Raw genomic sequence first — 12,931 nt, 5'->3', positions numbered from 1 at the left:
GGCACCTAGTGGCAGTCCTGAGACACCCCTCCATTAGAATCTGGCAATAGCCCTTGAGTGCCTCCCTATATTCAGACATGTAAAGATTCCATTCTGGGCTGGGAGGAGAAATCAATTGTCACAGGGACCTCAGAGTATCTGCCATTGTCACCTGGAACCAACTTGCAGGCTTCTTGTCCAATGCAGTCCTAATCCTCTTTAATAAAGTGTCTAGAGGAGTTTTGGGGGATCCTCCCAGGTAGGCTGGTGGGCAAGAGAGATGGTTTCTAAAGCAGAGATTAAGGCCTGGGTTTTCTTTGAAAAAGGATTCTGGGTCTTCTAGTTGTATAGATCACGTGTAGAGAAAGGGTAATAGATTATGAAAGGCCTCAGAGGCAGGTAAGGCAACAATGCATAAGGGAAAGGCTTCAGCTGAGGGACTCAAGAAAGTGCTACACTGTGTATCAGGTGGGCTAGTTAAGGGAGAGAAAGAAGGAACCATGGGAACTAATCCTCTAGGAAGTAGTAGGGCTACTGGTGGTGAGACCACATGATAAGCCAGTATGGAGGTGGCAGCTGGTCCTCAGCTGGGATAGATCCTGCCTGAGCTGCCAGCAGAGATATGCCCTGAGGGCTAAAACCTTTTGCTCCTCTATGCAGACGGAGATTTTTCAATCATTTGGGCAGGAGGGTGGAAAGAAGAATCATCAGGCTAGGGAGCCTGACAAGGATGTCCAGGATGTTCTGAAGACAAAGGCTTGTATGGAAGAAAAGAACTGTAGGTTACATTTAGGTCAAATTAAAATCAAAAGAACAAAGACTATTGGCCCAATGAAGTAACAAATCCTAAACAAGGGATGCCACCCTGAGAGAAAGACCATTAGTCCTACAACCAGCTTTAGAACAATAACACACAAGACTTCTTGGGAGGAAAGACACATTGATTGCATTCTATAAAGAGGACTTGTCATTTGATTCATTTATGAGAAGTCAAGCTAAAGGGTACATTACAAAACAATGGAAATTTGTGTACTACATAGATATAAGGTATCTGACAGCTACACGTTTGACCTTTAAAAGTGTATAATTAAAGAAGAGCACCATGCAAGCAGAGCGCTAAGTGTATCCTTCATGATGTTAGGGAAAGACTGTAGACTGGACTCTATGACAGACAGCCAAGAACCTAAATTTTATCCTATGAGTCGCTGAAGTGATTAATCCAAAAAATAATTACAAAGGTATTGATTTTTGTTTTGTGTAGTAAAATAGATCAACTGACTAGATTTAGAAAGGATCAGGAGATGAATGTGTCAGAGGGCCCTACTGAATCACTGTCATTCAGGGTGAACCCATTCCTGTCTCATTTTTTCTCCTCTAAATACTAACACTGGAAGCTCCACACATTGCAGAAATCAGATTTCCCTGAAGTTGGTAAAACAAGGAATCAAATAATCAATTAAGAAAAAAATCAGCAAAACTTAGACTAGAATTTTAGTTCTCCAACTCAGTAAAGATGGTACAGTATATGCTGTAATTACTTTGACAACCAAATATAAGGAAGTATGCAACTTCCCAGGAAAAAAGGTAGCAAAGCTCCCTAGAAATAGGCAAAGAGTTGACAATAATTTCGAATAGAGATCATCTGTTCTCAACCACAGATGATCAAACAATAGAATGATGTTGTTCCTTTAGATACAAAGAATGTTACATTTTCATCAACTCTGGAGTAATAATGGAAATAACACAATGGCAATTTGACTATATATTTAAAATAATTGTATATATATACTCTTAATTACAATTTTGTGTAAATATATGGAATTATTCTTGACATGTGATAGATGTGATATATACATATATATTAAAACATATTGTTTACATTTTATATAATTATGGGCATATGTATACACATATAATATGTGTAAAAAATGAATTAATCCTCCCTGGAATTGTAAAAATATAATAATAATAAATATTTCTCATTTTTACATTACTACATATGAATATATATATGAATTTATACATATAAATATATGAATACATAAATATGAATATGTAAATATATATGAACATATAATCATATGTAGCGATATATTTATATGTATTTCTAATCTAATTATAGAATTATATTTTTATATATATATAATGTGTAAAAATGCATAAAAGAACAGGGCTATTATAGGAAGAATAATTATCCCTGAGATTATAAAATGAATTTGAAATAGATTACAATAAAATGTTTAGTTTGAACACAGTAAATGTTAAGCAAATGGTGTATTATAATTATAAAAATAATGCAATTTGCTAGAGACTTACCTCTCAGGCATGAGAACTTCAGTTTGGATAGGTAGGATATAAAGCAATGCCCAGTTCCTTGTTTATAGTTTCAACACTGAATTTTGCAGATAAGAGAGGATGCACATGGCTTGCCTGTCTTCCAGTCCAGCCAATAAGTTAGCTCCAGTTTATGAAAAAAAAATAAGGTGTAGAAGTGACTGAAGTAGTTTCCTGTCTTAGAACATAGTCCTCTGCACATAAGCCCACATAAATATCCATGCATGTTCACATAAAAGTCCATCTACATTCCCAAACATATGCACTGAAATATCACTTAAAAGATAATTATTCCAAAACAAGAAAACAAGGGTATCATAGACACTGACTATTCTTTGAAGATATTGATATAAAATTTATAAAATATGGAAATATACAGAAGTTGAATAACCATAAACTAAAAATTTGAAATCCCAAGGTTCTTAAGGAAAATTCCACAATCAATGTATATCATGTAACACATTCAAAATACAGACAAAATAATAACATCTAACATTCACTCTATTCTATTCAGCGTTCTTTTGGGTACAGTGAACATGCTCTAAAATTGATATGCTAATGCTTATAAAACTGAACATACAACAAATAGTTATATACTAAAATCGGCTAGACTCCATCCTGTGATGTGTAACTCACTAAGGTTATTTTTTAACACAATTTGCATTTTGGATTTCAAATTCTATATTGTAACATTCCAAATTCTTGGTGAAATTTCCTTAATGGAATGTATGAATTAAAAAATGTAAGTTCAATGCTGGTCAGGCTCTGCTTCATTACCCATCACAGAGTGATCAATCTGCATTCTCAACCTGCTGAACCTGACAAGGGAAGTGGGGTGGGAGCAGATTGAGAACCAAAGAGGCCTCAGGCAGATGTAAGCTAAACATGAACATACTCTTGGAAACAGTTTCTATGAGACAGCTCGTGTAATGAAAGGAACAAAGGCTACTTAAACCTGTGGTTTGTAAGGCTGTCTGTATAAATACATCATTGGTTGGGGCCAGACAGTGTGGATGACTTATTTGTATAAGGAGGATTTGGAGGTGCTGTCAGTCATAATTTTCTTTTTTTTTTTATTGGATATTTTATATTTTTACATTTTAAATGTTATCCCCTTCCCTGGTTTTCCCTCTGTGGACCCCCTGTCCCATCCTCCCTCCTCACTGGTGGTGCTCCCACCATCCATCCACCCACTCCCACCTCATTGGCATTCCCCTACTGGGACATTAAGTCATGACTTTACAAGGAACAGAAAGTTTCATCTGGCTACTGGCCTATGTGACCATCTCTAGGGGCCAACTGTTGGGCATAGTGTTTCTTTCATCAGGACACACAGTTTGGGTCAGGGAAATTGTGTGTGGGTAGCAATCCTAATCCTGTCCATTTTACAATGACATGTCCAGGATTTGGATGTGCCTCAATCCCATTCTTGCTCTGGGAAGGCTCCTGCCTACTCCCTGATCTCACTGCTCTCCAGCCCAAACTATTCCCACTACCCCCTTTTCATTTTGTAAAGGAGAGGTTGTCAGCTTCTAGTTTGAAAGTGTTTTGTTATTGGACTAAATCCTGGTTGGTAGTGAGTGATGGGCAGAATAAGTTGTATTTTGTGAGGAGTTATTTTAAGTTTTAGGGAGTATATGGAAGGTTTTAACTGACAAAGTTTGGAGGAGGAAGTACAAGGGTCTCCTCACATCAAGATAACATCCATAGAATAATAAATACAGAGATGTTTGTCTAAGTAAGACCTTAATGCTTACAGTCATAAACGATGGAACAGTTTGCCATTCCTTGGCAGAGGACTGTTTACTCATATGGTAAGACTGGCCCAGAGTTGTTAATTAGGGGTATTACGAACAAAAAGCTTAGGCTATCCCACAGGTGAAGAGGGTTAGGAAAAAAGTAATCTTCATGTCTATCACTAAGAGAAGGGTGTTGGTAGGAAGTTCAGAGATGATTAATTAATGTTTTATTAATTAGTCTTAAATCTGGTAACAGTCTCTATTCCCTGAGCTCTTTTTTTTTCTATACCAAATGCAGGGGTGTTGCATGGACTTGAGAAATGGTGAAGTTAGAAATTAGTGCCCACTCTTATATGACCTCTTGTAGTCTTAAAATTGTTTCATCTGCTCCAGTGTAAATTAGACAGTTGAATGAGTTTCATGGATTTGTGTGTGTGTATGTGTGAGAGAGAGACAGAGAGAAAGACAGAGAGGGAGAGAGAGAGAGAGAGAGAGAGAGAGACAGAGACAGAGACAGAGACAGAGACAGAGACAGAGAGCTCTTTCTGAGATGCTGGAAACCCATAAAACCTCTATTAGCACAGATTTTCCTCTTACTATCAGGGCTGAAGATGTTCCAATTTTAAAAACCTCCAGTGCCTTGCCATTCTTGTTATTATAGGAGGGAAAATCCTCCAGTGGAAGTCCCTACAGCATAAGGAAAGACTGTTTTAGGGGTGTTGCATTTTTCATGGGAGAGACCCCTTAGAACATTCGCCTTTCTACTATTCTTTTATGACACCTTTAAAGCAAACCCCTGCAGTTTTTTATCACTGCTGAGAAGGCCTGGACAATGGAAGCAGCCTAATGGAATGCTGTACTGATATCCTGAGTGACAACAATCAATCATAGTGCTCATGTTTAAGGTCTTGGCAGGTAAGCCTTCGTTCAGAAGCCATGCACTCTCAAATAAGAAGGTTTATAAGAAGGAGGTCTTTGGCTGTCGGGTCAGAAATTTTTCTTTCTAAGCTTGTTTTAGTTCTAATAATAAAGTCAGAGAAACCCCATTCTGGATTTTGGTAGAGTAAAAGCAGAGAGGAGACATGGCCTTGTGAGTCAGAGGACAGGGTGATGAATGACCCAGGCTTGAAGTACCCAGTGGCAGAGCTGGTAGTAAGATCCTGCTGGCTAGGATGTCTACTGGGCTCCCTGGCCAAAAAGCTTATCACCTCCATGTGATATCATCTTAGCCCTGGTTTTGCCTGACCTGCTGGTCTTTGTGGAGAGCCTTCCATTGTAGGGAGAGCAGGCTGGCCAGAGAGGAAGATCTCACCAATTGTAGATGTGTTTAAAGTGTCTACTTAACTTTGGAGGTGGGATTTAATCCAAGGGGTGTGGATGACAGCGTCCGTGGTTGATGCCATGAGTTCTTTAAAGTCTCCAGCCTGAGAACGATAACAGTTTCGAGGCTTAGCGTGAGTGGAGTGGACATTAACCAGAAATGCCTGATTTTATGGACTCTAGGTAGAGTCCAAGAGGTCACAAGCTGCTGGGAAGTAGAAGGAGTGATGGAAGGAGGACTGTCTTGTGGTGAAACATAATAATGGGAAGGGAGGCACAAGGAAGACTGGATGAGACCAGAGTGTGCTGTTGAGAAGGAGGAAGCAGTTATTTTGTGAAGATCCTCTATGGCCTTTTCAAAAGCTATACAGTCTGCAGCAGGATGGTCTTCAGGACATTCCTCATCATTAGAGTCATCTGATGGGGTGGGGGAGGGATCCTTGTGGGCTTTGGTTTAGACGACTCCTTACGTTTGCATACTGCAGCTATAAGGGGCAAAAAAATAGAGGGAATTGGGCTTTCCCTCCTGGCTTTTATGGTGGTGAATGAAACAAGGAATCCACATCCACTTACCAGGATCATAGGCATCTCCAGCTACTATCCGAGGAGCTGCCTCAAGGAAGGCTTTTCAGAAGCCCCCCCTTTGAGTCCATTTCATGCCATGGGTCATGAGTTATGTTATTAACCCCCTGATGTGGTAGTCATTTTGATAAGATGAAGAGTTTGCCATGATAGAGAATGTTTGAAAATGCCAAGGCCTGAGATGAACGTTCCTAGAACATTGCCTGGTTCCCCCAGGTCCCATAGCTCTGCTTCGTCACAATAAAAGCTATATTAAAGAAGAATTTTATATACAAATAAAACTATGGAAGAAGAGACCCAGAGGCCTGTGGACCTCTGCCTGGCCTGCCCACTGATGGAGCGACTATAGTATTCAAGTATGTAATGGAGAGGTGGGAGTGAAAGGAACAGCCTTGCACTATGAGGGGCAGAACTGGTGATGGTGAGGAAAACCTCATGATATTAGCCTGCATGGTTACATGAGGCTGTGATGAAGTGCTGGCCTGTGCTGCCACCAATAGCCTTGTCGTGTCTGGGTCCTTGGCCCTGCGTCAGTAGTCAGTAGTGGTCTGTGTTGTTTGAAGCCTGTGTTACCTTCAAAGACCGTAAGCATTAATATGAGGACAAATAGAGCAATTCAGTCAGAAACTGACTTGGAAGATTAGATTCTATGGAGGCTACAGGCTTCTGGGCCTAGGCCTATGGATAGTTGAAAGAGAGAAAGAAATGCTATGAATTCAGCCCAAGCTTTGTATGTATACAGCCTGGGTATGGCTCTCATCTTACTCTTTAGTCTGATGAAATACAAGCAACATTTACAGGGTATACACTGTGAAAAGCAGCAGATTCCACAGTGTAATGGTTTTACATTTTTGTTTTTTAATGTTTTACCTTTTATTATTTGTTTTTTTATTGTGTGGAACATTCAAGGGTGGAGGAAAGATACAAAGGGACAGGGAGACGAGTGGGATTGGTGCACATGATGTCAAATTCACAAAGAATCAATAAAAATTTAAATATAATTAAAACACGGTCCTTGTTTTCATATAAGTATTTATATGGTGTTTTTTCAGTATATCATAATGGTGAAAATATACTGTAATTTTGAAAAAGTATTCCTTATTAAGTAATAGAACATATCAACCTTTGTTTAAATATATAATTAAACAGCTCCCACAGAAAAAGTGTATGTGTATAAATATTAAAGTCTTTATTGTATACACTGCAGACCAATTTTGATTTAGGTTTTAGAAAATTAGAGAAAAAATTAAGGTCAAGTCTAGAGACCTCATCAAAGTATAATTGAAGTAATCTGGAGAAAAGGTTTGCTAACTGTTAACAAAGATAGCTCTCAAGTCGGCCCTAGTCATCTGTGTACACTGCTTTTTATGTCCCCCCTGTGGCCAACTCAGTTGACTCCTATTGAAAAGGTCAAGGAGAAATAGGTATTTACAACAAGGCGAGGAGAGAACAATAGAGTCAAATGAATTGATCATGGTGCGAAAAAATACACAAGTGAGAAGTCATGAGATGACTTGATAGACAGCTCTCCTGGGTCTACTTTACTGAGGAAAACAAATAAATGACTTTTATGTAAAATGCTATTTATTCCATGTAATATAAATCTCTTAAGGTAATTCATTCACCCTTACATCAAGTTGAAAAGCCCATTATCTCTCACAGAACTCTAAATGTAATTTTGAATCTTTCTATTATCTACCAACACACTTAAACAGAAATGAAGTGTAATGAAAGAGAATTTAAGTGATGATCATGTTTGGTGCTATATGTCTTCAAAGAATTTATTTTTTTCTGTTTTTTTTCTGTTAGATTATTCACAGAAACTAAAAAAGATATTATATGTTAGAACTGAGAACCTATTAAATTTTATATATTTTTGTTACCTAAAATGAACAGCAAATACATTTCTCTTTTTCTTAAGTTTTGTGTTCTTACCCTGAATGCTGAATCACCGTTACTAAGTTCAGTTAGTGCTAGAGATCATATATACATGACAGAACAGGTGACTTCACTTCTTCTGCTTATTTCCAATCATAGTTATGCTATCCACATCAGTTGTTATGAAAGGGCATATGTTGATATAACTTTCAGCATATTGTACCTCTTTTTATTTACCAATATAAATCCTACCCTTTGTTCACATTTACAAATATGCCCATTACCATTTTAATAGTTGTCTAATATATATATATCCCATGTTCCAATTCATTCAGTCCTTTAAAATGTAGACTATAGGAACCAAACCAAGTAACTTTAAATGTTTCCATTGTGAATCTGCCTATAGGATCACAGCTTAAATATTCTATAATCTAGGATAAATCATGGATGACAAAACAAATATAAGTAACCTTAAACTTAGGAAGATATTTTCTGGAGTCAATGTTAAAAAAAAGAGCACTCCACTTATGTATTACTACTTTGTGGATATTAAACTACAGAGGTGGAACATGGTAAAGATCATGAGTGAACACTTAGAAAAAATGATGAGAAAAATGAAGTTAAAATTATTTCACGAATTTGTAGAAAACGTATGGACTTAGAATGTTTGATATTAAGAGAGGTCACACATTCTCAGAGGAAAAAATATTCTTTCTCATACATGGAAAAAATTTATTGTATTAATTCCAATTCTAATAACTACAATATCAATCTCTTTACTAAATGTTTTGTGATGTTTTTATTGTAATTATTTTTATAATTAATATCCTAAACATTTCAAATATAAACTGTGCATTTTACATTAAGAAGTAAGGTATTAGTTTAAATAGGTAGTGATAATCATGTACTGGTTTGGTAAGCATTAATGATGACACAGTTTGGACACAATTACATCATTAATCAACATTTAGTAAATGATAATCATTTTATTAGTATACTGGCTAGCACTGTCAGATGTCATAATTAATAAATAATGATTGAGTTGTAAGTGAATTATTCTTTATGAAAGTGTCAGAGTGAATTAATCTGACAGCTGCCTTTCTTCACCGTATGCTATTCTCAGTAACCACATAGAACAAATAAGATTTATTCAAAACTGTTCCTCAGTAGCCAAGCAGTTAAATGATCTACCTTTACCTTATATGCTAGTCTGGCTACTTACCTGGCCCATCTCATGATACTTGCATATGATTGTTGATCTGGCTCTTTGTGCCCCTTCTTCATGGCTCCAATTCCTCTACCCTGCCTCTTCCCCATCTCTCTCTCTCTTCTCTGCAGGCAGATGTCCCACCCTATTCTCTACTCTGCCAGCCATTGGATGATCAGCATTTTTTTTATTATATATTTTTTTTATTAGATCTTTCATTTACACTTCAGATGCCATCCCCTATCCCCATTCCCCCCCTTAGAAAACCCCTATCCCATGCCCCCTTTTCCTTTTTGCATGTATACATTTTTTAAAAAAATGTTAATCATAGGCTTTATAAGTTTGGTATTGTTCAATCAGAGGTGTAACCCACTACCCAACCTAGATATATCTACTATCTTTGACTGGTGGAGATTCATGAACATCTGCTTCCCTGTCTCCCCCCTCTATCTCTCTTTCATCACCTAGCTTCTCCTCTCCTTCTTCTTCTCCTCTTCTTACTCCTTTTCTTCCTCTCAGTACTCCTCCCACCTTAGCTCCTCCTACACATCACCCTTCCTGTTAAAAGGAAACTTTTCTCTCAAAATACAATTAGAGCATAATTATACCAATTTGTACCAGTGAGGTACAAGATAGTCCTAATACCCAGTCCATCAGCAGAGAAAAAGTAGTTAAAACTGTTTACTCAAACTTGAGACAGAAGATTTCTAGAATAAGCATTGCAATGGCTTGTGTAATGCCATCTTGAAACAAGATATGAGGGCAAACAAATCAACATTCGAATAACTCAAGGTTAAACTTGATATAATCTACAAAACATTATGTCTACAATGATTATCCATATATATGTACATTATATAAAGTTATAGATGTGAAAATTATATGGTATAAAAAATTTTTAAATGCACTAAAATATTATCTCTTTCTTATAAACATATTTAGTTTTCCCCAAATATGAGCCACGATTGGTCATCAAATACCAAGTGGTGGTCCTTAGAAACAATAAGATTGAAAGGACTCAACAGATTCATTTATATGTTAATTTATTTATATGCGTATGTGAGGAAACTAGGTTAAATAGATTTAAAATGTAAGTTATATAAGAAACATAATATTTTAGCTTTTATGCCATATACTTTTCACATCTATAACTCTATATAATGTACATATATGTGAATACTCATATATAATTATTTATTAATTATAGCATCTGGCAATGGTAATCAGTATGTTCATATATATTCTATCAGTATAATATATATGTATCTATATTTAAACATCATTGCAATGTTATTTAATACACAATCATTGTTTATATTGCTTTGTAATTTCCATTTGCTGTATGCAGAAAGCAAAATAACTGTTTCCCATAGATACTCATGTATTCATCCCTGAAACTTTTGAGTACGCCTTTTATAAAAGGAAAAGCCTATATAAGTGATTAAGATAAAGAAAATTAGGACTTCGAGATTATTATTGCTCTGTCTATGTCCATCCTGAAGGCATGACTCTTTTAAAGAGTAATTTTATTAAGGTTGGAGTTTGAGATGTGCTTAATAAAGAATCAACAGTAATTACAACACACTGGCTTTTAGATCGAAGAAGATTCTCTGAATCAGGGAAGTGTATAACCTTTGGACATGTAAAGGACAAGAAAACTACTTACCTTTAATTTATAAAAGGAACATATCAGTGACTCCACAAATATAAACATCATATTGCAACCAATAACAGACCTTTAAAGTAATTGTAAGGGAGTACATTTTATTGGTTTACATGCACTATATTTGTCAAAGTTTGTCATAACAGCCACAGTTAAAAACAACAACAACAACAACAACACTGGTGCAATCCCAGCAATCCTAATTTCTGAAAAAGTAGTATCGCTTACTGTCTTACATTCTTCTAGTCTGAGATAGATATCCTTGAGTTGGATTAGAGGGTGATTGTGATTATCAAAGGTGAATTTCAACAATGAACAATGAAATTTAATCAATCTTGCTTCTCTTAGTCTTAAAAGCTTTAGGTATCATTTTTACATTTATGTCAAATAATGGTCTCAGCAGAAAGAGTTTAAGAGTTTAAGTGATTGCAACAAGAAAACCAATACTAAAATGTTTTTCTATAACTAATTGCTTGGTTTGTGCTCATTCTGCATTTTATCACTTAAAATATAGTTGCCTCAATTCTCTTCTCCCTTTCCAACTTCCTCCTAGTCCCAAGTCAGACACCTCGCTTTCCTCCTAAGTTCATAGCCCCATCTTCTTTACCCATTTTCATCACACATACATATAAATGAATCAACATATAAAAGCAACCTGCTGAGTATGTTCAATCCTATTGATTCTATAGATGGCCACTTGTTATTAGATGAGCAATTAAGGCTCATTTTTGGTAAAAAGCTAATTCTCCCTACTTCAGTAATTGTTAATTGCCTGTAATTCTTTATCTAGTTTAGGCCCCTGTGAGATTAGGATCTACATTGGGATGCCAAGTATAAGACATATACAGAAATGGCTAGGATTAGCAAGGATCATTAGAATGTTAATTAAATTCCAGGGAAGTGAGAATCCCTTCATGTTTCTGAATATTTTCTGATTTTAGAATTTTAAATAAATATTTGGAGGCAGACAGGAGAGAGGATCAAATTTTTTCTTATATTATTAGTTATTATTGTGCACAGGGAAAATGATTTTATAGTGTCTGGAAATACAATACATAAGTGAGTAAATGGATAGAGAGAAGGTTATATCACAAGTAGATCTACAATAGACAGAGGATATATAAATAGATGAGATAGATGGATAGATAAATAGATAAACAGATAATATTTTGATAGAATTATTTTAAGATATGTATTTAAGTCATTATAAATGTTTGAAGAATCCAACCTTCAATATGAGAGGTTTACCACCTGGAGACTAAAGTAACAGTTCTAACCTTTACTCAAAAGTTGTCTTCATTAAAACAAGGGTGTAGATAAAGAAAAATAGATTGCTGGATATTTTTTCCATGTTTAATAGAGATCAACATTTATTTCTTAGACCTTTAACTAACTGATGAGATCCAATTACATAATAAAGGTTAATATTCTTTATTCAAAGTTCACCAATTTCCATATAAATCAAACATACATCAACAGAGGCATCCAGAGAAATGTTTGATTGATTAACTGCATTGATACATTAAATCTAATTTAACAGCTACATGTTCAATGCAAGAACAAAAAGCACATCTGTGGCTTATCAAATAATGCTTACAACCTTTTAAGTAACTATTTAATATTAACTATGAGCATAGAGTTACAAGTACTCTAAGAACACTTCCAATTAAAAATGCTGAGTGTAATTTAGATAAAGGAAGAACAGCCCTTATGTAGCACTGCAGTACTTGAGATCCTCCTTTGTTTCAAACCACATAAACTGAAGCATCAAAGAAATGAGTCCTTCTGACCTTGCTCTTTAGATTACTTTCCCCTGTGTTATGTGTTACTTCTTTTATTTTCTTTTGAAGCACATTAGCTTTTTAAAAAGCAAAGTGTACCAATGAATTGCTTTTCATTATAGTTCACAGTGCCTTTTTTTCTTTCTTTTTATAGCCATATGTTAATTTTCCACTTCAGTGAGCTTAAGAAAAAACTAATCTGTTCATTCTAAAAGGTAAAAATTAAATAAGTATTGCTTTACATATGAGAAGATACACTTTCAAATTTTTATTTGTTGCAAATTTAAATTCAATTTCATTCAATAACAAAGGTTTTTCACTTGTAACATTATCATTTATTTTGGGACACTTTAGATGTCTAGGTCTGTGATATTTTTAATAATCCCAATGTAACTAAATGCTATGCTACCACAGTTTAACACAATAAGACAAATTCTCAACATGTACC

Source organism: Arvicanthis niloticus, chromosome 12 (assembly GCF_011762505.2).
Source record: "Arvicanthis niloticus isolate mArvNil1 chromosome 12, mArvNil1.pat.X, whole genome shotgun sequence".
NCBI lineage: Eukaryota > Metazoa > Chordata > Mammalia > Rodentia > Muridae > Arvicanthis > Arvicanthis niloticus.
Note: the sequence above shows the minus strand (reverse complement) of the source record.